This window comes from Atractosteus spatula, chromosome 9 (assembly GCF_055471065.1).
Source record: "Atractosteus spatula isolate fAtrSpa1 chromosome 9, fAtrSpa1.hap1, whole genome shotgun sequence".
Lineage (NCBI taxonomy): Eukaryota > Metazoa > Chordata > Actinopteri > Semionotiformes > Lepisosteidae > Atractosteus > Atractosteus spatula.
The window spans coordinates 19675164-19702873 of record NC_142714.1 but is presented as its reverse complement, the minus strand read 5'-3'; the positions used below and the strand labels follow the sequence as shown (position 1 = coordinate 19702873).

At 37.3% G+C, this 27710-nt stretch overlaps 1 protein-coding gene across 1 annotated transcript in view; it reads right to left on the bottom strand.

Moving 5' to 3' along the window:
- The window catches only part of btbd7 (BTB domain containing 7), an 87629-nt gene extending 59919 nt beyond the window's left edge, over window positions 1-27710 (bottom strand). Inside the window, exon 1 of the mRNA XM_088925937.1 lies at window positions 27396-27710. The gene's annotated coding sequence lies outside the window, so the exon portion shown is untranslated. The remainder of the gene's footprint in view (window positions 1-27395) is intronic.

The following is a 27710-nucleotide window of genomic DNA, read 5'->3' as shown; positions in this document are numbered from 1 at the left end:
TTCAAATACCAGTTTAAGTGTATAAATAAGACAATCTTATACCTAACCATGAAGGGTAACAATTTACAGTTGTATCAATGACGGCTCAGAGACATTCTATTAATACTCAATGTACTGTAAACTGAAGTTATGCAGAATGTCAAAAACATGTTTTGATACCCAGAACAATACCAACCCTAACATCATCACTATTGAATATTCTGTAGAACATCTATTAAACTGTCATTTATATGACTTAAGTTTGACCAACTCATGATACCTTCCAAAAAAAACCCAGCCTATGTGATTCTGACTACGTAATGAATTATTGTTGCAAATGGACTTTTGATGAAAAGGATGAATGTGTTATCCAAAAGAATTATTAAATGTGATGCACAAAAGATTGATTAAATGTGATGCACAATGTACATACAGATGCTTAGTATGTGAATTAAAGATAAGGCTAAAAATTCCAATTTATAACAATTGCTTTATTTTACACTTAATCTGTGAAACGTACAACTTCTCAAAAACCTCAAAATTCACATTTCATTTTTCGAAAGTGATAAATACTGCCAATTTAAACTAGGTTTTCCCCCTTAGCACCCCAAGAATTTTTACACTGCAAAAAGATACTGTATCCATTTTAACTTAAATACAACTGAACTGCTGGGTGTTGATTTGGCTCAAGATCAATATGGCCATCTGCCATTTGCTTTACAGTAACTATCGTATCGATGCCCATAGTCCACAGTCCCCAAGGTTTTCTAAATAAAGTGCCTGTCAACACAAGCCATTATGTTGGTTACAATCTATCAAACCATTTTCAACACGACCCATGGTAGTTTAAAGATACTCCAGGATTAAAAACTGTAAAAATCCCATCTTCAAATATCATGACCTTTTTTCCTGGCTGCATCTCAAGAGATCAGTCACATTTCTCAACAGCAGCAAAGTAGTTTTCATAGCAAGTGGCTCAACAAAGAAACCGTTCTCCCACACATATCCTCTCCTAAACAATTCTGACTAATCCAAGAATTTTCTCAACACAGTCTCCTTTTCACCCTTCTGTCAGCTGTGAAATAGAGTAAGGAACATGGACCACAAGACAAAAGTCATTACTCAAGCACAAACAATATGAATATGATTTGGAATTTGGGATGCTGATTAGAGCTCAGTGCTTGAGTTGAACAGCTGCAGAAAGGATTTGCAGGTTGTCTATCACCATGACATTTTAGGGAGATCCAGTAAGCTTGTATAATTGAAATGGAAGGCGACGAATTTTAATGAATGACTAAAATGGTACTTCTAAATATTTAATCATATGAACATTTCTGTATTTTAATTTCTTATGAAAGTACTTTTTAATCAAGTGGTATTGCATTGTACAAAAAGAGTGTCTTATTTATGAGCAAAATAAAGCTTTGCTGACCTGGTCAATATTTATTTTAGGAGTTATCCTTTTGTTGAAACCCTGCTGAAATGCACTGTAACACTGGCAGGTGTTAAAAGTCTTAGGAACTGCAAGGTCAGCACCATGAATACATCCTTGTGGAACACCAAATTAATACGACTACTTAAATTTTGGGCAAATGTATTCTGCTATTCTTCATCTTAATTACACAAAACTCACACCATGCAACTCATGAATCTGCTTCATGGAACACCAAGTCTTATTTTAAAGAGTGCCAGAGAATCCCACTTTAACTTCTAGCACCTGTTTTTATTTCCATACATCACTTTATTTTTAACAAGAAGTAGAGAAATACAACCTGTTGTAGTTCTTAGTACACGGTGTACTGAAGATAAATTGTGCTGGCTCAGGTCATAACATATGAGCACTAGAGTAAGCAGGGGAAGCTCTATCTCTTTGATCAAATGGCGTCTGTTTGAAATCTGCTCTTAGGTCAGAGAACAGACAGCCTTATCTAATTATCTGATCTGAGCAGTAAACAATTTCAACCCATGGTTTGACTTACAAAGTTGCAAATGCACAATTCAAACTACTCAAAGCACAACAACAAAGATATGTGCTGTGTTATTTTGAGAATGATCTAAAAACCTAAGACAGCTTTAAGTAGGAAATCAGCAAAAAAAAAACTTCATGTTATCAAACTGCTTGCTGCTAGAAACACTTAACAACATGTTAGCAACTTTGATCTATTATTACTTGTAAGCACTTTATTGGTGTATCCAGCATGAAAACATAACACACAACATTCAAACTGCCTTTTATATACAGTACATATACCATAATGACGACAGGGAAAATATTTATTAAATATACCAATAAGTTCTTCTGACATTGCATATGGTATATAAAAGAGTTGGCATTGTTCTTTTTTCTGTACTCTTTGCATTTTAACACAGAGCCCCTGGATGTACATTATCCAAGAACTGACCTGAAAAAATTCTAGTGATTACTTTGAAAGTAGGTGATTCACTAAAATTGTTTGTAAATGCACACCCACTCCAGAGGCTCAGTTGTTTGAAGATGGGCTACAATTTTATTCTAAACAGATCAGTAAGTCAGTAACTAGATATATTTTCCAATTTAAAAATGTACAGAAATATACTCTTACATGTGCTAAAGATACATTAAATGTTTAAGTAAACACACAGTGGAGAAGACAACCAATTTTCCTTCCAGGAAATGTGCAAGAAGTACATGTATAGGTAAAATAAATACAGGTTATAAGATAAATAGGATAGAAAAGTAACCAATGGCAAATGCCAAACAGTGTATGTGTAAACAAGAAAGGGATTTGTAATGAGCTTCAGAAAATGTACATAACAGGTCATCTTACATCTCCAGAAGAATCAATGGGGACAGCCATGGATGACAACAGTGACTGGTCTCTCAGTGTAATTTTATCAAGACAAAGAGAAGGCATTCAGAAGTGTGCATGTCTTTGTTCAAATGAAGTTAAGCTGGGGAACTGCATTGCCTTGCATCAGTGTGCAAGCTTCAGAGGAACAAGAAAAGGTCAATTCCATACAAACGTTTAAAAGAAAGAAAAAGGTCATGCTTCCACAGCAGGGCCTTTTCCAAGTGCTTCCTCTCATCTAAATAAAGAAGACTCCGCTAACAAAACAGATAGTAGAAGTTCCAATCAAGATCAAATAAAGTCAAAGTTCAGTATTAAATAGCGTTAGCTTAAACAAGCCAGAAGGGATCTTTATACTAGAAGTGCGCAAGATTAATAAATTCCAAGGGCCCAAAGGTATACTACCAACTGTACTCAAGGAAACAAGTTATTCAGAAGCCACTGATGCCATTCTTCCAATTGTTGCTTAAGACAGGAGTAGTACCCAGGGACAGGAGAATTGCTAACGCAGCAACCATCTGTAAAAACTGTGAGAAAAATGGCCCAAACAATTAGAGACAGACAAATCTGGCTTCTGAGGTAAGGTAATTGAACCGGTTAAAAAACTAAATAATATCCTAGAAGACAGGCAACATGGATTTAGAAAAGTAAGTCTTACCCAACCTACTTGTTAAGAGTTCTTTGAACACACAACAACAGTGACAGATACACATAGAGCACATGATATGGTGTATTAGATTGTTAAATTTGTAACAATCTCTGAATGCCTATGGCCTACAACAAAATTGAAGGCCATAGGCATTCAGAAAAATGCAAATGTTTAGATTAAGAATTAAACAGAAAACAGAGGTTGAATACTCAGGGATGAATACTCAATTTAGGTTGATGGAATAAGTGGAGTACCACACTAGGACCACTGCTCTTTAATTTTTATAAAAATGTAGAGTCAGGTATAATTAGTCAATTCTGCAGATGACACCAAATTAGAAGGATTAGCAAACTTGTAAAAGCAACACATGAAATTCCCAAAAAATTAGATACAATGTTTTAGACCGGGCAAACTCTTGGCAGATGATGGTTAATATAGACAAGTGTACAGAGGCAGTAAAAACAAAGCATAAATACAAAACACGAAAAGCTGAGCTAGAAAAGGCCACTCATGAAAACAGACTAAGGTATTCATGCTGACAATGTGAGGAAGCAAGTAGAGTCAAATGATGAATGGCTAAAAGTGAAGAACTCAAACCAAGGGATGGTCAAGTTCAATAACGCACTACTAGGTCCTCATTTATAATACTGTATACAATTTTGGTCACCAAGTTCTAGAAAGGATATTACTGCTTTATAATCAGTCTAGAGAACAGCCACCAGATACATTCTCGGGCTTAAAGACTTAAAAACACTGACAAGCTGAAGGAACGGAACCTTTAAGGTCTTAATCCTCTCAGCTCATGAGCAAATCTCATACAAGTATTTAAAATCCTCAAAGGCACTGACAAAGACAACCCAGTGGATTTAATCAAAATGAAAACTAAATCATGAACCAGAGGGTACAAGTGGAAACTATGTGGAAGTGCATTTAAAACCAAGAACAGGATACACTTCTTTACCTAAATTGTTTTGGAGACTGAAATAAGCTACGCAGTCATAATTATAATAATAATTGCTTACACTTACAAAGCGCATTTCTGGACACTCCACTCAAGGCGCTTTACAGGTAATGGGGACTCCCCTCAACCACCACCAATCTGCAGCCCCCACTTGGATGATGACAGCCAAGTGAGCCAGAACGCTCACCACACATCAGCTATCAGTGGGGAGGAGAACCTGAGAGTTCAAGCCAATTCACAGATGGGGATTATTAGGAGGCCATGATTGGTAAGGACCAATGGGACATTTGGCCAGAACGCCAGGATTACACCCCTACTCTTTTCAAGAAACGCCCTGGGATTTTTCATGAGCACAGAGAGTCAAGAGCTCGGTTTTACATCTCATCCGAAGGACGGCGCCTGTTTACAGTATAGTGTCCCCGTCACTATACTGGGGCATTAGAACCCACATAGACCACTGTATGAGGGCCCCCTGCTGTCCCCACTAACACCTCTTCCAGCAGCAACCGTAGTTTTTCCCAGGAGGTCTCCCATCCAGGCACTGACCAGGCTCACACCTGCTTTTCACTGGGTTGTCAGTTGTGAGCTGCAGGATGATATGGCTGCTGTCATATTGTTGAAGCCAGTACCCTGGCACCTTTCAAGAAACAGATGAGATGAGATCCTTGAATCCTTGGATCAATTAACTACTAACTAATTAACTACCAAATTGGTCAGTGGCTTCCTCTTTTTTGCAACTCTTATGTTTTTGTTTTGGTTTGGAATTTACCTCTACTTATATAATTACAAACAGAACATTTCTGTTGTAGTTTCCTACCACAAAGCAACAATAAAACCTCAAGAAAGGTTACAAAAGAGACAGAGCCATTGTGCTCACCTTTAACTGTGCGACTGTAGTTCACTGCGATTCCAATTCATAAGTATGAATAATATGAATAAAATAAAATAAGTATATTTTAGAGTTCCCAAGTATCCTGCCTTAACAATGAGGCTGGGCTTTTGCTTCAGACACCCACAAGCCTGTTTGAAGAATCCCTTCCTATTAGTCCTAAATGCTATTTCCTCTCCATTTTCACTTATTGCCTTTCTTATTGTTGAGTCTGAGATAGCCCCTTGGGTTATCTTTGTCAAGCTATTTCAGGATTATGAACACCTGCATTGAATCTCACATTCAGTTCCTCTATCTTATTTGCACTTGACATGCCTTTCAAACCAGAAATTATTCTGATCAATCTTGAGTTCTTTCCAGGGCAGTGTCTCGAAATGTGGTTACCCAACCTACATATTCTAAAGGCTTGTAATAAGTATCATGCACAAATACATTTTAATTAAAAATTTTTAAATTACCTGGGATTAAATTCCACCCTCTCCATGATTTAAGATGCGAAAAAGAACTAAGCTCTGGTGACTAGGAGGTAGTAAGATGAGAATTAATTTCCATGAGAAATCATAAATATTGACCAGACAATTGAAGATGTAAATATCATGCAAAGATTGGCAATAAATCTTAATAAATAATTTAATCTCAGTATGTATACAGATAATGCATGGTATTACTGAAATGGTTTGGTAGACAATCAGAATATCTAAATTCTACGTACATTTGCTTTGGAGCCTGGAATATGAATGATTACTTACATGTGTTGAAGGACTTTGCAATTATTTTCCCGTTTTTATTCTGCAAAAAGATTTACTGAAGGCTTCTCCAGTTGCGGAAACGAGTATTGGCAATCCCAACTTTAACTCCACTAATTCATCCAGAATCACTACCACTACTCAACAGGATTAATGAATGTTCCTTAAACTTCAAAAGGACAGCACTCACTCATTTCATTTAAAAACATTAAATTACACCATTTGACAACAAAAGACAACAAAAATCTTTTACAGGCCTAATTAAGAGGCCTTTTCTGCTGAAAGATCAACTAAACACTTATTTCAGAAATGTAAGCTTAAGACTTGTACTTGTAATATGAACTTAGTATTATACAGATACTGTCAACAAAAAAGACAGGCTCTTGTTGTGTATTGATAAGGCACAGATATGATTACACATGTAGAACCGTGTACGTCCATAAAAATCAGGGATGGTCTGATACACAACTTCAGTGTGAATGAAAACCTAGATCAGAGAAATCCCAGCATCACTGGATGTTATGAGCCTTTCTTCGTTGCTGAGAAAGGAGTGCCTCGCTTCTGCTGCCAACTCCGCTGGGCTGGAGTTCGCTGGCGCAACCCCTGCTGTGCCAAACCAAGAAGTTCCTGAGCTTATTCCAAGCTGGCCAAAGTGGAAACATACTGTCATACGGCAACGCGGCGCAGAGGTTTGTGGAATTTTATTGCGGCGATCTTCAAAGATCTCAGATTTAGAAGTTTACAGCATATAAAGCGACTACATTTTAAGACCTGCCCTTGAAAGGAAATTATTTTTTGTTCAATGACTATGGGCAGTAAAGCTGCTGATACACTGTTTGCAATTCTTGCCGAATTAACTTATCAAAGTAACAATATTGATCTCTAATTAATTAATATAATTCACTATTAAGGCAGAACGATGGTTTGCAATTGCTATCTCGCAGCACTGGGGCCCTGGGTTCAATTCCAGAGCTGGGTTGTCATCTGTGCGGAGTTTGTAGGTTCTCCCCGCATTTCCTTGGGGTTCTGCTCGGTGCTCCTGTTTCCTCATACAGTCTAAAAACATACTGGAAGATTAACTGGTTTCTGGGAAAACTGGCCCTGGTGTGAGTGTGTGTGATTTGCGGTGGACTGGTGTCCTGTTCAGGGTGTATCTTGCCTTGTGGCCATCACTTGCCGGGACAGGCTCCAGCTCCCCCGCGGGCCTGAACTGGATGAAGTGGTCAGAAAAATGGATGGATGGAATAACTATCCAACTGAATATCAAATTGTGACTGATATATATACACAGACAACCACAGCTTTGTGCTGAATTGTTGCAAATGTAAATATCCATGCTAACCACAGTTTACTGCATGTCGAATGCCCATGACGCACCCACTAAATGTTGGAATGTCCATCTCATGCAATACAGTAATGTGCAGAGTATCAGTTGTAAAAGGCCTAACTTGACACATTAGCCTATAAAATCGAGAGAATTAAAAGTAACTTTTGAAACAATACTTAAACAAAATAGTTTCAAAATAATGTGGACATTTCTATGCAAAAATGTTAAAAGCAGATGAAATAAGACCAGTACTTTATTTTTTAGACAAGGTTAAAAATGAAGGTTAAAACCTATTACTTTAAAACTTAAAATCTAGCAATTGCAACACACCTGGCTATCAAATGCTTTTCAACGAGTATTTGCAGTCAGCAGATGTTATCTTCCATTAAGAACAGTGGTTTGCTGTAACTTTAAGCACCTTCAAACACAAACAACCATTTACACACTATAAAACAAAGATTAAGCAAAAGGAGATGAACACAGACACTAAAGTAATTTTGCGTTTTTCAAAGATGTAATTGTTAGAAGGCAAAGAAAACACAACATATACTAAGACTATTTACCACTTGTAAAACAAGCTTCTTTATGGTACCACATACTGGTGATCTCTTAGTGTAAATAGGCATGTTATTGTTCCTGCTTGTGCAGCAGGAAATTACATAATTTGGGATAATTTCGCAAAACCAATTTTCACGTGGTTCACAAAATAATTCATATGAGCTGCAGTCTAATCAGTTCTCTTTTCTTTCAGTTCCATCTGTTTTATCATACAGAAAAAGTCTCCTCCGAGACATAAACCTGGAAAAAAATTGATATAATCACATACAATAATTTAACACTTCATTTAACAGATGTATTTAAAAAAATTTTCCTGAAAAAGGCCAAGTCCTACAATTGAATTTAGGTTGTGCAAACCAAGTTCCTAACAAGTTCAAAGACTGCACAAGTATTTTCTGCATATATTCAAGAGCACGTACTAGTCTTGTGGTGCTCACTCGTCAGGTTTTTTACTGATATGTATTATTTCCCACAAAGAGACAAATACACTTAATTGATGGGTCTTCCTATAATTGCTGCTATGATCAGCCCAAGGATTATGTGCCCTTTAAAGGCTGTAAGAGAAAATACTTATTTCACACATACAGAATTATATGGACAATGTAGGGCAGAATGTTGTGTTGTTAATTTAGTATTTTAAACAAGCAATACTAACCTTGCCTATACTGCTTAGAATTAAATTCAATGGGATTGCTTTTAGCCAACTGCTGCAGTTTTATATTCGGGTACACTGAACTATCTGTACAATGAAATTGCAAATAAAGGGTGTAATTCTGTACTTGGGTGCCATGTATGGATAGCAATCTGATCTAATTATCTAAAAACAAAATCATCTTTGGTCATGTTTTGATTCCTGGACTGAATATCATGGCTGCTTGACGTTTTTGTGTCAGGTAATAAGGCATATGTACAGTAACCAATTATTCCAAAATACAAAAGAAAAAAATCAGGTTATTACAGTAATGACAATCTAATACAGCATCAGGGAAGAGCAATGGACTTCTTAATGCATCAGTAACCACATTTCTACTCGTCACCAGCTTGTAATGCAGATAATGTGAACTGTATTAAAACTTCACAGAAGTGTATCCACAAGAACATTCTGTTGGGTCTACACATTCACTGTGCCATCTGTATTAAACTACAGGCTATTACAATGATTTGGACAGCCAACAGGCAGAACAAAAAGCATTTTCAAAATGAGCCAAAAACACCTCATCTCCAGTAGATTCCAGATCTACAGAGACATACTGTAATCACTTTGATTTGGCCATTGCCGAGAGAGGTGAAGAAGAGACACAAATATAAAATTCTAATCCAGAAGTGTAGGAGAGTGGATTGTTATTGATTGCAAGAATACCATTGGTGGAGCAGAACAGACCACCCCTATTATTCAGCTCAAGGAGAATCTTAAATTGCATACTATCTATCTCTATAAATCTCTAAATCTAACTACAAAGCAAAGTCTCTCAGCCAGAGGGCTGAGATACTCAGGATTAAATAATACTTAAAACATATTGCATTAATAAAATGCTTTTCATCCTAACCTGGGTGACGTGCAGCAGCCATTATGCATTAGCAGCCCCACTGCCACGACATACTTTTAAAGCAATTGAATCAAGAGGGCGCTAAGGCCAGAGTGGAACTGAGCCAAGGCGACCAGGCTTAGAATCCGACAGACACTATCATGGGATTTTTCATGACCAAGAAGCCAGGCCCAGGATTTAACATCTCATCTGTAGGACAGCGCCTCCTACAGAACATGGTATCCAGTCGCCATACTGGTGCATTAGTTTATTACTACCTATAGTAGTAACCTAGGTGTCCTTCAAGGTCTCCCATCTCGGTACTGACCAGGCCCCATCTCACTTCCAATATCTGATGAGTCCACACTGAAAACTGGTAATGGTCTCATTTCCCCATCATACGATTAGATTATTGATTATTGATTATAAACAGACAAACCACATTTTCTAAATGAATGGATGAACAAAACAGTGAGAAGAGTGTTTTTTTACAGAACAATGCTTACAGAAAAGAGGGGAAGGCCCATTTTCGTTTAACTGTCATGGCATACACTGTGGAAAACAAAAGGCAAGAGGTAAAGTAAACCACTAAGAAACAGAGCTGTTTCGAAGCAGATTTTGCTGATTTCCAGTCTTGTTCCAGTAAGAACTCAACGGTGCCTGAGCTCCTCGTTGGACTATCTGACTAATATCCATCATGTACCACAGGGGGTTCCCAAAAGGCAACACTTCCTCATTCATTTTCACTGAACTAACACTGTTGGCCTGCTTGTCACTGTTAGCTAACACTAACACAGTGACAAGCAGGCCAACAATACCCTGTTGTAAATCTTGCTTGATTAAAATCCCCCTACTTCACCCCATAAATTTGGTTGTATCCTAACAAATTTCATCATGTGATTTTTACCTACTGACATGCACCCAAAAGAAAAAGTCTCTTATTAAGGAAAAATAGATAGAAAGTTGTTCAGACAATTACTGGGGTTAATGGTTATTGAACCATTTGGAGTCAAGTTCATATTGTGTGCATAATGGGAAAGTGAAAAAGTCTTCTGTGAAAGAGGAATTATGTACTGAGCCTGTGTAAATGGATAAATGAACACATTCCACTGAAAGCCTGGGCACTCTTGAATGATTTTATTTCTGAAAATACTGAAAAGTTTAAATTCATTTTGTTTTGCCATTTCAAAATTAACAGAAAACACAGCAAAAATCCCAAGAAGAAGCATGATATGAACTGCAAACGCATGATTTTTAAAATCCAACAATGTTATATTAGGGTTTAAAATAAATTAAGAATGAAACTTAAATGATCTTATACTGTTTTTGAAATATAAAAAGTTCCATGAGGTATAAAACGCTTTAGAAAAGAGACTAAGATGAAATTTGACTCATGTAGCTTTCATCAGTCAAAATATTTTGGCAAAAGGGAGAATAAAAGTGCATCTATACAACTATCTGAAGTTTTATATCATCTTGCCAAGTTACTGACTCTCTAATATATCATTTAAAATTCTGAATAGGCTGGCAGAAGATCCTTTAACTGTCAGTGCTGTACAAAAAGGCAGATAGCTAACCTCCCAAAGGCTTTAAAAATGATAAAAATGATCTTGCCTCTCATAAAAAGTATCATTTTTTCAAACTTCTAAACAGCTTTCATCAAAACAATATTAACTCTATGTCACCCAATTGTAAAATTGAGCTGCTGATTAATTCTTAAGTCTTAATTTTCCAATCAATATTACTTCACATTGTGATGCACATGATTTCACATGCAGAGCAGTGTATGATAAATTACAACTAGTTGGACAAAAAAAATGGAAACATCAATGTAATGTCAAGTAATAGGGCTTTGGGCCATAATGGACATTTACAAATTGCAGAAAATGTGCAAAAGCAGCTTGAAACAAAGTATGAGTACAATCACTTCCCCTGTGACAGCAGTCATCAAGAGAATATCACTGAAAAAGGCAAACAAGACAGAGCAGGTTTGCACACACAGCTCACAGAAAACCACAATTAGCAGCTCAGAGCACAGCATTTGAGCAAAATACCAGGGCTGGAAAAAGAAAAGTTCTTCCAGTCTTTCCCAATACTCACAACAAATCCAAAACTGCATCAGATTACTCCGTGAAAAATTCAGATGAAAAACACAGCGAGAAAGAAAACCTTGCAAGAGGTAACGAGAGCCACTTTCAAACATATGAATCCACGAAACCCCAAGGGATCAAAGCCTCAGCACAAGTAAAAAGAAAGGCTTGTTCTGTAATTGTGATCGCGCAGTACACCACACATAGTGTAGTCATATTACACTGCATTTAGGTATACCTTAACAACTCGGCTTCACAAAATGAAACAAGACGACTAACATATTCTCCTGTTAAAAAACATGCTTTTTATATTTCATCCATTTCAATAACCCCTTTATCCTTAGTGAGCTGTGACCATTTTCCAGTTCCATCAGGCACGCTCCAGCCGGACATTTCCAGTTGTGTTTATCAGTCTCTGGGATCAGCTTTTAGGAATTTTTGCCCATTCTTCTTTACAAAATTGCTTCAAGTCAGTGACATTTGAGGGTTTCCTTGCATGAACAGCTTGCTTCAAGTACTACGACAACATTTCAACAGGGATTGAAAAAGGTCTGGATTTTGATTTGGCCAAACGTGTAATTTCTTCTTCAGCCATTCTATTGTAGATCTGCTTGTTTATGGTGTCTTCCAAACACAGAATCTAGTTAAAGACATTGCTGCTAAAGGGGGTGTCACCAGTAACTGAACCAAAGAGTTCACATACTTTTTAACACATGGATGTCTACAGCTAGATCACTAAGTAACTCAATTTATATTGTGTTTAATTAGGTTCTTTAAAAAGGTTTTACCTTTTATTGAGTGTCATGAAGATCTAATTATGTTTTAGTATGTTATGCACTTGGTTGGTTTAAATAAAAGGTACTCTCCCAAGAAACAGAAGGAGGTGCTCACAGTGGTAACATTCAGAAAACAATTAGACTTTAAAATACTAGCAAGTCCTGATTCTCAGCTGATTTTATAACTTTGATAAGTTAATGCAATAAAGGTGAGATGCAGTGCTATGCCCGGCCTTTAAAACCATGCTATGCAGGTCACACCATTCATACAGGTATAAGTAACTATAACCGAAGGAGCTTATTCCATCAAAGGATGTCAAAGTCAGAGCAAACTCCACCGCTTCAAATAAAGTTTGCTTCATATTTACAAAAAAGACAACACAGTGGCTGGCAAAAGCCTTGGCACTCACTATTTGAAACTATGATTCACTGCATTTAATATTGCTAATTAAACTGTAATTAGTATACAAGTTATTGAATGAAGAAACCTTTAGGTCTTTTAGGGTTAATACAGTGAAGAATGAATTAAGAGGATAAAATATATATGTTTCTAAAAGACTCCATGATTCTAGTCTCCATGAGAATAAAAAGATTCCATGTTCTCCTGAACCACATTTGAATATAATAGCGTACTCAAACGTAACTGCTATCCTTGTTTAAATAAACTCACAATAAAAAGCCACTGTCCCACAAGTAGTGTGTTAAAAAATGAGACAGAGCTGTCAGCTCACTGTTAATACGGTACAGTCTAAGGTTGTAGATAGGGCTTTGGGCTTGAACTGAGAAGGTTAAAAAAATGAGATATCTGCTTCTCATTTTCAGGTGTTCCATAGATCGTATTTAAAACCTGAACTATGTTCAAGTCTGAAATCAAATTGACCAATATTCAAAATTTTAAATAAAAACATGTATAATTTCCTGACAAGGTATTAGGTCCAATTAGGTGAGCAAAATGTAAGATAGAGATGTAGGTTTCCTGAAAAAAATATGTTCAGTTATTTGCAGTGATCACTTTGATATGAATATTCTCCTGTTGCTGGAGGGAATCAGCTACAGAATAACTCTGCATGTTTCCTTTTACCGTAATAACGTATGCACTTGAAAGATTTGCATATTGTGATCATCTTCCACTCTTCCCAAGGCATGCTTGTAGGCACTGGGGAACATCAACGCATTTGCACAAATGTCACTCAAATAATATCTAGTACATTCCTCTTGAAAGGACTGGATATAATTCAAAGAAGCACAGCAGAATAAATTCACTTAATAATCAGTATGTCATTCCAATTATAGGAACACAACCAGAATACAATGGTCTACCTCTGGGTATATAATTCTCTTTAACTCTGAATTACGTCAAATTTGTCTACACAAGACTATTACGGACAACAATTTTACAGTTTTTTATCGCAGTACAGAACATAAGGCATTTTTTTCTTAGTTGCAGAACTGCAGGATTACCTTAAACACTAATGTCTGTACCATTTGTGGACATCTTTTAAAGCTATGTTTTTGTTATAATTCTACAATTAGACATTTATAAATTAATACCAAAAACTGGAATGTATGGGTGTTAGATATTTAGTGTATTTTGGAATAATACAGGAAGCTGTCCTATAAAGTTAGAAAATGACTTTGTAGGTATCATACAAAACTCATTACTAACTTCATTTGGCTCATTAAGCTGAAAATAGCCAATTGTCATTTTTGCCATTTTACTAAGTATCCATGTGGCTAACACACAGTTCTTGATGTCTTGTAAGCACTTGTGCAGCTATGCATATAATATTCCATTAAGAGAATTTTCCTGGAACACAAGACAGAGGCAGGTTTTGTGACTTTTTAATTAGTATTTAAGAGCGGGAATAAGTCTTAAGTGGAAGAGACTGAGGATATACAAATGTGAGAATTTAAAATGCTTTCCTATTACAGTAATGCATAATTATTTCCTAGATCCGATTTAAATGTACTTCAAGTGAGCCATACATGGGCACATAGGAAAATAGGAAACTGCTACATAGTATTACTCTTGGTGTTTTGGATTTATTTTAAACAAAATGTCTCTGTTTCACATGCAATTAGTAACCACTGCATCATCATTACATGACAATTTAGCAAGACCCACCTCTCTAAGTATGGGATGTTTTTAGTATTATTAACCATCATTTAAAATATTGCACTTTTATTGCACATTTCCTAAAATACCTAGATATTACTAGTTATACCACCTGCTTATAACTGGAGAAAATAATTCCAAACTTTGCAGTACAAATGCTTAATTTATATGAATTTTAGGTGCAGCAAAAAACCTTTATTAGTGCCTCATTTTTACGGTTTTTCCCCATCAAGAAGGCTCTTCACTTCATAGTTGATTCCCTTTTACCCATCAGCCAGGTGGATGCTGCAGATTGGTGGTAGTGGAGGGGAGTCCCCATTACCTGTAAAGCGCCTTGAGTGGAGTGTCCAGAAAAGCGCTAAATAAGTGTAAGCAATTATTATTTTAATTTCATTTATTAAGTAGGTTTATTTTTTTAGTGGTGAGGCCTACTGTATTACTTGACCAGCTTTCCAGATTCTGTTGTATACTTCTGGTACAGGGTTTCTCCTATTTTCTTTTCACTGCACTCCATCATGCTTCTTTTTCCGCATGAGCGCACCTTGCTGTCCGGCTTTGATTTTCCTAACTGCCCCTGAGGCCTGTGGTATACCGGGCACGTCCACCGGCTAGCTCCAGCTGTGTGTCCAGTGGATGTGCTCGTACTAACAGCCCCTTAACACTTGCTGGAATTTTTTTATTCCAGATCTGAAACTTGAAAAACACAGACTACCCCGAAAAGAAACCTTTGACTCGTCAATGGAGAGGTCAGGAAGGGAATTCCATTCGTTTTCGAACCTTTGCAACACCTTTTTCAAGAAGGGACCGCGTATTAAGTTCGCGACTCATAACCCGAGCCCTCTCACGACACAGTGTACTGCTGTTGGAATTTAAGCTTGAGCTCAACATTTGGAAACGGCTGCAGATCATGACTTTGGAGAAACTGGGCGTCCAGCTGATGTACCGAGAATTGCTGCTCCATTAGTCTGCAATTTAAGCCTTCGCCACATGTCTATTTGCAGTCCCCGAGCTTTTTCAATTTCTTCGCGGTCTGTTGGCTTCAAGTCATTGAAACAGGAGTGTGTTCTGGCTTGCAAAAGAGCCTCAACATATCTGTTTGTTTCTTTGATTCAATTACATCAGGAGAAACAACTCAACAATATGATCTTTAAATTAGAGATTCAAAAGTCCATACTGACTTGATGTTTCATTGAGTGTTTTTACCATGCATACAAAAAACCTCAACATCAAACTGCTTTTTGCGGACATCAAATCTTTCTCTACACCCTTCCATACACTGATTTTCCCTCAAGGGTTTCACTGTGCATATATAATAGTCTTTGCACTTGAAATTGAAAGACATTTTCCCCCCAATGGCAGTCTCCTAAAATCCTCACATTTGTAAGGTGCTGTACTCTCATCATGAGCCTGGAAAGACGTAATGTGCCCACACAGCTTTGCTAGTAACACTTGGAAACGGTTAATCACTAACACAAAACATTTTCTATGCAGGGATAACATGACAAGATTATTATACTGTAATTTGTAATCAGATTTAAAATTCATTAAGACAGAAAATGTTCATTCTTAAAAGACTTACAAATACACCATTTAATAACATCAAAAAGGCAATAATAAGGGGACTTTAAACACTGTAGTTCTTTAGGCGATACTGCTAATTTTATTGAAAGTAATCTAAATATCCCTGAGTTGGTGACAGCTGTCTGATAATGGCTTCCTTTGTTTTTTAGTTCACCTAACAAGTTCAAAAGGAACAGTTAATCGCTCATTAGTGGTAATCGCTATGTAATAGGGAGTTAAATGGCACACTTTGCTATGGCCATAAGCTACTAATTTATTCATTTATGTTTATGGCTAATTGTTTTATTTACTGCAAGAAAAACTGTGACTTCTGCCTGAAGTTTTTTGAGCTTAGTTTTGTTAGGTAATTCTTTTAAATAAAATGTCTGTTCTAATCAAAAACATATTTAAGATTTTACTACATTAGCCTACTGAATTAAGCAATTTGAAACTGCAATGAATCACCATTTAATTAATTCAGCACCACATGTAATAAGCTTTTTTTTTGTTTAAAATCAGTTCATTAAACACCTTGGCTTTATTAGACAGGGTTTTTTTTCCTCATCTAGATTATTCAACCTCTTTGCCAGGAAAGTTGCCTTTCTGAAATTAGCATTCACAACAGTCATGCAAAGTTCAGCTATATTTCTAAAGTGTTAGTTACACTGCAGTGAGTCTTCTTCTACACAAGAAAAACACTGCCTTGAGATGAAAATTGTTCTATCATATTATGCATCGTGATTTTATGAGAACACTGAACAACAGCTAATCCCTGAACAGGATACAAAAAGTAGATTCTTACAATTTAAGCAATTGTAGAAAAATACGAACGTTCTTAAACTCAGATCTGATAGCCACAGCAAAATATCTAATTCTTCAGAAATCACTACAGTCCACAATAACACAGTCTATGCCAAACTGTCAAAATCGAACTGAACCAAAGAACCTGCCTAACCATTTGACTTTTGGGAAGCTCTTTTCTGTGTACATATGCCCGCAAGTAAATAACATACCAAGAAAGGCTTAAATTGATAAACAGGAGAGCATGTAAAAGATGCACTGAATACCGAGTAGACACTTCCTGGTCTGTGTGTTTTGTAAATACTGGAATCCCTTGCCAATCCCTCAGTTACGCTCCTGAAAACCCTCATGCTAGGTTAACCAACTGCAAATTTACCTAAGCCTTTATGGGGAAAATATGGTTAGGGGAACAGAAGTCATAAATGAACCCAAGAAAACCCTTAAGCCCTGGCAAGAAGCTCTTCTGAGTCTCCCTCTCCTGAACATTCAACAAGATGCTTGAAAATACTCTTAGCTTTATTACACATTATATGTATACTCAGAGGCTTTTCCATTTTCTATACTATATCTAAAAAAAAAATAACTATAGTAATCGCTGTGTGGTACAATCAGCTGCCAGTGCAAAATGTAATGCACCATACAACATGCGCAGCACTTGAAGAAAATGTACACTTGCGACAGGTAGCGAGATGATGTCTAAAAATCAGTCCACGTATACTTAAGTATAATGGATTGCAGCAGACAAGCAGGCATAGAGAAATAAAGTTGTGTGTACTTAAATCTGTGCTGATAAACTTGTGGGTTGGCTAGATATTACTGTACATCAATTAATGAAGCCCACTGAGCATTAGCTTCTTACCTTTTAACTGTTCCTCGTGCAAAAGGACAGCCCCCAAGTTCTAAAATGCCATTTTAATCATGCCAGTAGATGACTGCTGCTGCCAGAGGAACCGCCTTTTTAAAAAGGACTGGCATCAATCTGTGCTTATTGCACACAAAACTATTTTTGGTGCCGTTCTGAAAACCTCTTATATTTCATAGGTTTTAGGCTCGCACTTCAATCCTAAGAAACCTTTGAAGGCAAATAACGTCTCCTACAGCGCCTTGCTTAAACTAAATTTGGGGTTTCAATTACGGTCATGGAGAGATCTACTGCCTACGAGCTAAGACGACTGGCAATACAAGTCTGGCTCATTGGAATTCCAGCCACAAAGCCACACAGCCGGTGGAATCCCTTGACTGGAAATTTAACTATTGTAGCATGCACACAAATATCCCAGTTCACATCAATTTATCACTGGCAATATTTTTTTTCTGGTTTATTTCCCCTTAAATGGATAACATAAAACGCATTTTCAGGGCCTAGTTGGAATGCCAGCAAAATGTTTTCTCTGTTAGTACTCAACATATTTCCTTGACTGCACTTCAACAAAACCTATCTGTAGTATCAGAATTAATAGATTTAACATCCACGTTCCCTAAATAGAGAGATCCCCTTCATTGATAAACATGAAAGAAAGTGAAAGCTATCTGCTCTCTTTCTTTTTAATCCCTGTGTTGATGGCCTTGCCAGACCTGGTGTGTGATGCATCTATTACAGCAGATCTACTGTTGTAATTGCAAAGGTTGCTGTAAGCAGTGTTTAGTTTTCTGCCTCCTTCTGCTTAACCATTTCTAAAACAGTCGCCGCCTGTTAGCCACAAGTGGCCCTCAACCATTAGATAGCCTCTGCGCTACCATGACTCCTGCAACAGCTCTCTCCTGGAACACCCTTGTAGCCCCATTCCAAACTGTAAGAAGTCTCAGAAATACATAGACGTCAGTATGTGCTCACAAACTGGGGTCCATCAGTCTTGCCCCAGCTAAAGGTTAAACGGCAAGAGCAGGTAAGGCCAGCAACCTAAGAGAAGGACACTCCAAACAGAAACATGCATGCATGTTTGTTGCTACACTTACGGTAGCTCTTGCACCAGTCAATACATGGTCTGTATGGATAAGTGAGTGAGATTTGGACTATGCAAACCTGTATCATTTTAAAACAGTAATGTGCATTCAGGAACATCAGTGACCCATCAACCTATTTAGAAATCCTGGATTGATGTAATAATAGAGAGACCAAGGATGCAGTCTCAAATCTCATTTAATAATAGGTATGACGGCTGTCGATCACGGACTGGAGTAATGATGTCACATTCATATCCTGCTCGGACGTCAGAGCAGCACTCTTCAGGGGTAGTGCTCTCTAACTGGAAGGTAATGAAAATGGATCCTAAAAACTGCCTTCTCCTCCCGGAGCTTTCAGGATAGCCGCTGAAAACTGTGGGCACAATCATAGCTAACATATGGACTTTGCCACACAGAACATGCAGACACTAATTGATCATGACATATGTCTTTAAAAACATACTAGGCATGGGGTAATTATCAATCATGATAAACAATTTTGTGGCAATTATTTCACTTAATAAAAACATTGCTAATCATGAATTTCATCTGTGTGGGGCACTGACTGAACCAAATGCCAACTCTAGAAACGTAAAAAAGTGTTCTTCAAAACTGCATCTTGTTCTATTTAAATAAAGCACAAAATAATTTAGTTACAGATTCAAAATCTTTAGCTCTATTTCAGCTTCTATTGCACAGACTAGCTCAGTACTTGCCACAGGTACCCACATACAGCATCTTGTCGCCTAGCAACTGCAAGTACAATAATCAAATTAATAATACATTCATGCAAAATCTTAACTAGTGATCCTCTGAAATAACGATTGCTCTTAAAGGGACAACGCTTTAATATAGTTACCAGATTCACGCAAAATCACACTTTTTTTAGATTGGTCTAGCTCTAAGTTGTAGTGGTTGGAAGACACTGCAAGCTAGTCAGAGAGAAGAGGGGTTGAATCTGGATGAGCAGTGCTCCTGCAGAAGGGAATCAGCCCCACACATTCTCAGAAAAATTTGAGTCCATCTCTCAAATTCTAATAAATGAGAGAACCAAATAAGCTGTGTTACCCGATTGTTGCTGAACGAAATGCAGAAATTAAGATTTATCTTTGTTGCATTTCTCATTAACCACACAAGCCATTTGCCAGTAGTTTGATGACCGTTCATAAGGTGGAGTTAAGCTTCCACTGTTGTAAAGGTTTTCTAAAACCTCCTATCACACACTCTTAAACAGACTGTGCTGTAAAATGCCAAGTGTAAGAAAAACAACAAAGTACCTTAAAATATTAATTAATTAAATTATTAATTAATTATAAGATGGTACTCCAAGTATTTTTTTGTAGTCAGTCTGTGCTTTAATCTGAGTTGCAATAGTTATAGGAAAAGCATCCTCTAGCAGATCTTAACATCACAGTGTCATATGTTAATATCTGTAATTGTTGATATGTAGCAGTTAATGTTAATGTGAAGGAAACTAAGCCTTTGGGAACACGATGGCTAAAACGGCACCTGATTTCACTCCAGTGGATCAGTGAAAACAGTACTTAGGAAAAGACAAAACAGTGAGTGGGTTGATGAATGCAAAAAAAGGACTCCCGAATGTACACTACATTGTGTAATGGTAGTAAATTAATGTTTGCCTCTGGTATTTTCCCTATACATAGCAATTCTCATGTTGTTCAAGTCCAAACGGCACTAACTTTGGAATACACCATGAAACATCATATTTTAATTAATAATTAAGACTTAATATTGGTCAGCTATCATTATTTTAAACAGATAATATTTCACTAGTGCACATCCCTAAAACATACGGCTTTGGAAGCGTGTTCAAGAAATACAACACCGACACCAACTCTGAGTGAAACAAGACTTCCAGAAAAGGCAAGCCTGTAAAAGGTTTGCAGGTGCAGGTTACACCTTTTAATGCAACTGTTAGACAAAAGGAGAACCCAGATCACCAAGAGTGTCCTTTGCCATCCACTAACCCATAGCTTGCAACACAGGAAAGTGAAAATCAGATGACTCTGAATCTCCACGCATTGGGAGAATAACAGTGGATAGATGAGAAAGATTCTGGAATTACGCATTGTTTGTAATATATTTTGGTCCTACACATTGATGGTTAAGGTTTTCAGTCAGCTACATTGCAAATAAAAACTTTTTTTTTTCTAGGCATACAGAAGAGGGAACATCAGTATCAGAAGTTCTTCTTTGCCTTGATCAACTATTAATTTGTTTGATATTTTATAAAAACATTTCTCCTAAAAGTTTTCACTATGTGCTTTTTTAAATAACGTATACAGATTTGAGATATTAAATGTTTTTGGTCATCATTGATGAATTGATCAGCCATGAATGATCACAATGCACTCGAGTGACACTGCCTGTTGGTTGCATCAGCATCAACAACCTCATTAGTGAGAGTGAGCATATGACGAGATGATCTAACCGACAGAATGTCAGGTCTGATGAAAATCAAAAAAGAAAAACGAAGAAAAGAAGTGTTTGCGCTTTGCGACCTCACGTGCTGCCCTTCCTGAGGGCATATCCCAGCAGGACAAAATTCCTGCAGGAAAATGCACATCTTTATTTGGCTTGTGTGACAACTTGTGGGACAATGGCTTTCCTGTGAGATTAGAATCTGACAGTTTCTGTGCTTTGGATGCTCTGCTATTAAACTTCATCTCCACTGAACACTTGTGGGATCTAAGGCTTAGAAACCAGAGAGCAGACACATGCTGGTCAAGGTTCCAGGAGATGAATGGGCCAGAAACTCACAGCACTGCATTGCAAATATACAGCCTGTATTGCTGCCAGCGGTGGTCAAACACTATTAGCATTCGTGTTTCACAGCAGAACCCCTGCTGTTCATCCATGTTAATCAACAATAAACGATTGTCAGCATAATGAATTTACCTGGGTCGTGTCTATTCAATCAGATTTTGGCACCCCTTCTACAGAACAGATGATCATTTTCCTCATCTTTTGTTATTTTTAACACAATAAAAATCACAAAGATGCTGCGGATTATTTTCCTTTGAAACATTTCAGTATATATTTCACTGAACATTCCTTTGAAAAAATGTCAAGCTTAGAATATAACATTCTGTTAAATTACCCATTTCAGTGAAAAGTTAAATTAATACTTAAAAGTTGGTAGAGGGATTCCGAGTTTGTATAGCTCTGATCATAGAGTTTTGGCAGAGGCAACCTTGCAGTGTATCTGTGCTGTTCTCTGGTACAGTAGCTTACAACACCAATGAATCATAAGCAACACTAGGTAATCTAGAATTCTGTACAACTAAATTTAACAAGATAAATTACCAGCTTAAGAACCTACTCGGAACTCTTCCACTTCTTATAGTGAATCTCTTGGGCTGTTGTGAGCTCCACTGACTCAACAGGCCTGAAGATCTGTAATCAACTGATAAAATATATTTAAACACTTAAAAAATACACGGGGGTAAAAACTGTAGGGCTTGTTTATATGTCAATTCTATGGAAAATAAACCCTAAACGAAATCAAAAGCTGCTTCTGCACACATGACTGAATACACCAGCTGCATGTGGCAGCACTATTTTCATTCTTTCACCATTGACTTCTGGTGCTCAGCAGTTTCTGCATTCAGACAGCCTTGTATTCTGCTCTGAAAACCAACTGAACACCCCAGAACGTGGGTATTCATGGCACAGTAAACACAGAATAAGAGGCTGAAAAACAAACCTCTGTTTACTTTTAGTGGCCATTCATAGAAGGCAAATGCTATGAACTACTAGAAGATTCTGCTAATTTACTGAAGGAACCCATCCCCATGTGTGTACAGCTAGCCTAATTACATGTCTAAGTCCAAGAATGGTTATACTTATTCACATCCTGTTGGGTCTTAAATAGCATGTAAGCAGATTGGCCACACGTCCACTTTAGGCTTAGTATTCCATATGGCACCATCGTCTCTGTGGTTTTAAATCAAAAGGCTTTTTTCAATCTTTAACACACATTCTCTCAATATATGCACTGCTTGCTTCCAATTTTTACAGCCGTCGATTAACATGTTGTGATTACTACATTATGACGTAATTAAATTAAAAGCTTCAACACTAAGATCAGCTCGAATTTCACTGCAATGTTGGAAGAAAGCACATTCCATAAGGTTCCCTAGTCAGTCCTTGGGAAATGTCTCAGGTCCCTCACAAATCCTGTACATTTATAGCTGTTCCTAGTACACGGCTTGAACACTGAGCTGATGTGATGACCCCACAGACCGACATTAACAGACTGATTTACAATCCACAGTCAAGCAACATAAAACATGTTGAAAGGAAAACAAATTAATCTGTCAAGCACAGTTAAGCAACCTACTTGTATTAGGCAAGAAAAGAAGAGGAAGGGGGTGGACAGGAAAAGTATGGGTAGGACTTCAACAGCACCAGACTTCCATTTAAACATTTCTATTTCACAACAATGGGCTTGGAGTTATAATACTTGTGTGTGCAGCTGATGAGATGTTTTTTTTTTCCTGTTAGACAACGTGAAAATCCAAGCCATGTTTCATTAATGTAATTTTTTTCCCCCAAAAGTTAATTACAGAGAAAACTGTCCTTTCAGCTAGGGAATGGACAACAAAGGATAATCTGATCACATCTTTAGATCACAAACCTGAGTTCTTAGATCTACTGGAAAAACTAAGTTTAGAACAGTAACACTAAATGTCAGCATTAGATGAAAAGAAAGATGAAATTAAACCTGGCTCGAGTTGAATCCGAAAGGTCAAACTGCACTATGCTCTGAGCAGAAGACACTAATATACAGCAGTCGCATGAAAGACAAGAACCTGGCTCTGCTCTAAACTCAACTGCAGCACAAGCCAATACATATTCTCCAAGGACAAGCAAAAATAAAAATATAATTAATATCCTACCAGACCAGCATCTTTGTTGAATTATATGGCAGAAGCAATAATTAAAGTGGATTTAACATCTACCAAAGTGGATTTTAAAGCCATTTAAACACTGAGAATCTTGAATAAAGACAGAAACTAGTTATTTTTATTGCCTGGTGAAACAATGCAACTATATTTAATCCTGGAGGCAGTACTTCAGCGATAATATGTTAAAATACCTACAGATGTGAAAGTGACATGTGCAGAAGGTTCTTGTATAATGTTTAGAATAATTATTCCATCACTATCTAACATGAAACAACCAAATGATTCACTGAACTCTCACAGTGTTACAGTACCAAAGCTGAAGATGTTTCTTTTGTTCCTGTTCTTCAAAAATGTTAACTCGAGATCAGAGCGCACATGCAGTTTGAGGAGTCTGATCACAGATCACAATTCCTGGCCAGTGGCGCACAGCCTGCTGCCTAAGGCATCTCACTTGATATCAGGTATACCGACTGCTCCGACTTCACAGACTGAGCAGCTTTAAAACACATTTTGACCCGAACAACAACTTTTACAGCCTGTGAAAATAAAGACAATCGTCGCATTATTAGCAAGAGAGGTTCAAGTTCAAGTTCTTTCTTTCACCTGTCGGTGTGGCTTGAGGATGGATTAGAGCCGAGTAGAACACGACTGAGAAACAAGCAATCTGGAAAACACCAAACACGGCCTGTGACAAAACTGCTGACCTTCTAGCCGTCCATCAGCAATGGGATTAACACCAAGAACAAGAACCAAAAGGCACTGCAGAGTTTTTTCTTCAGAAAACTTACCCTATTTTTTAGCCTGCAGTCTCTAAAACATCAGGGAGCTGATTGTTTTATGTAGCTTCAGAACACCAAAGCCATATTTAATCATCACTTTGGTTAGAAACGCACACAATTGGACACTATTACTATTATTCTTTCTCTTCTGTAACCATCTACCTGTTTCAGCGCAGTAAATTTGCTGTAACTTGCAATGGTTTGCCTCAGGCTGCTCCTGAAAATTAAAACCAGTGTCGGCATGTAATTCTAAACCCACACCAGACGACAGATAAAGCAGAGAACGGAAAACCCCTGCCTCCAACTTTCAAATGTGGCCTTGTCTGTCAAAAACAACAGCTCTATGCATTTCTTTCTCACAACACGGTTTCAATCCAAACTTTCTATTTTTTTTTAAATGGATAAATTGAACATGCTTATACAAGTATAGTTTAAACAGGAGAAGCAAAATAAATAAATACAAACTCACAGCAGCTCCAATCTCAGCCAATTTAAACTCCATAGGAGACCCATTAATTAAAGTGCATAATAATTACTCGTACATACTGGATTCAAAATAAATTAAATGCACATTAGGAAATTTACCAGTAACAGTCTCATCTCCATGTTTTGTTTTGATGAGGTAAATCATTTTATTTGACGCTTTTCAAATAAAAGATTTCATGCTTGTAAAATGCTTAAGTGTACAAAAAACAAGAATAACCAGGAAATATACTTCATTACCATTAGTGAAATTTCAGACAGATGGTGACTTACTTATAGACAGATTTATGTAGGTGGGTTCCAGCCTCAATTATAAACAAACAAAAAGGGAAATAACGTATTCCATGCCTTACAATTACAATCTCGCAGCATATAAAAAGTTAAGGCCAGGCAGCTGCAAACTGTGAATACAGTCAAATGCATAATGTCTTTAACACACTTCAGACAATGTGGATATTTTATTGAACAACTTTTGCCTACACTGAATTCTGAATAAACAGTTTTACAAGCTGTTTTCGGTCTGGGTGTTTTGGTCTACTGGAACAAAAAAAGTACTAGGTTCAAAGCTTCTGTATTTTTGCAGGCCGGGTAATACAGCAAATTGTACTCTATATCTGTAGAAATACCTGCTAAATGTAGGACACCAATTCTCTGGAAATGTGTTTAGAGAGTGCGCCAAAAACAAACAGTTCTATACTAGTTAAGATCTAGATTGCCAATCACATTCTAATTTGGACTGCAAGCAAGATGAAACTGTACTACAACTGTATATCTCTCAGATACACATAACACAAAACTAACTGCCTGAGGGGAATAATGACCGTGCTTTGCTGGCATATCAATATTTAAACAATGAACAAATACACTGGAAAGGATTATAAAGCATTTATTTAGTAATTTTATGCATTCGCTACTTCTGCCTTCATAAAAGACCGAAAAGTAAAACAGAAGCGTTCTCAAAGAACTAATAGAGGTGCAAAGGTAACGTGTGTTAAAGTGTTAACAACATGCAACTCAATGTTAAAGCAAATACTTGGCTAATATTATTAATGCGGGTTCTGGGATTTTGTTAACGCTAGCGACCACTCTAGTCGGAAAAAGACTAAACGTTATGTCAAATACAGTAAACGATTCACATGCTTTATTTACAAAGCAAAAAAACCCTGATCATATGATCAACGCGGGTTTTATTCTACGTCACTAAATGCAAACACCTGAAAATGAAGCTGTTAAAAAAAGTTAAAATAATCTTTCAGAACCACCCTCGTCTTGAGCACGAAAGAATCTATGCATCAACAAAATAAATTGTTTATAAATAAGTATGGTTTGGGGAGCGTTTTCTGTATAGGAATCAAAACACCAAAAAAAACACATGCAGAACACCAAGACCTCATTACTAAGATGGTCGCAGATCACCGGTCTACCAAGATAATTGATTGAAGGAAAATTTTAAGACCCGATGACCACAAATTAGCGTAAAAAGTGCTTCTGCCTTTGTAAGGGACTTTTTGTTAAAATACAAAGATAGCACAGATGAGACACTGAAAACAACCACTACATAGAAGAATGTAACACTAATTAAGTTATACCTTAAAAAAGTTGTTTTAGGTGGAAAGGCACCACACCTGGCTGAACTAGTTACTGTATACAGGAATATACTTCATCCTGGCTTGTGGACAGGTAAAAGATACAACGGCCGCTAATTTAGAAAAATGTAGCTACGCCAAATAAGCTACAAGACGAACGCAGTATAGTGAGACACTTCCTTTGGCACAGCACATCTTTACTGGTCAACCGTTAAAAATTGATTTGTTTTTAAAAGGCGTATTAATATTAAAGTGATTTCTGCTTTCATCTGCGAATGGCACCAAATTAAGAGTGACTCGGAATACAGGAACACTCCCACTACATGAATCTAAATACTGTATGTAAAAGCACATAGAAAAGTCTAACATGGAGCAAACGGTCCACTTCTCTGCCAATTCATTTTCGTTCGTACTAACACATGCAACTGGGCATGATGATCCGTGTCATTATCCGTCATCAATATAAAAGCAAGCTTATATCCCCCTAATCAAAGCGGAGTTTATTTCCAGATGTGGAGCTACATGCTGAAGAGGTCCATCAATTGTACGATTAGCAATATTCTTTTACTGTATTTAAAGTGGATATTTTCACAAGTCTCCAACCATGCAACTTCGAATGAATAGAAGACACGGTGATGTAAAGAATGAATAAACCAATAAAACAACAACGGATTGCTCTCTGGTTAATTAGCTACGTGTTTCGGTTGCTACGCCCGCTTTGCTCAATTCTTCGTATTACGAGCCTTAGCGACCACAGGCAACCGCAACACGGACAAGTTTGAGTTGTCGGGATTTTATAAAAAGAAAAGAAAAAAAGACACTAGAGTGCTTAAAACTACAGCCACCCTGCTCTCTTTTATCCGTACCTGGTGTGAAGTTCACGGGCTCCACGATGTCCACTCTTGCCTCCTCTCTGCCCAAGACTGCTGTTCTCTCGCTGAAGAAGCTCCCTCTTCTCTCTGGCTCCTTCGCTGCCAGACAAGTTTTTATCCCCTCGAAAAAACAGCTCAAACCCTCTAAAACACACTTCAAACCCCGGCACACATCTTCGTCATCCCAGCCCGAGGCTTCCAAAAACCCAGCCTTAGCTTTTAATTCCACTTTGCCCAGACTTTCCCCCCGATTTTTCGTTGCTTTTCCTTGAAAAGAGAAACTCTAGACAGGGGGTCCTCTCCACTGCT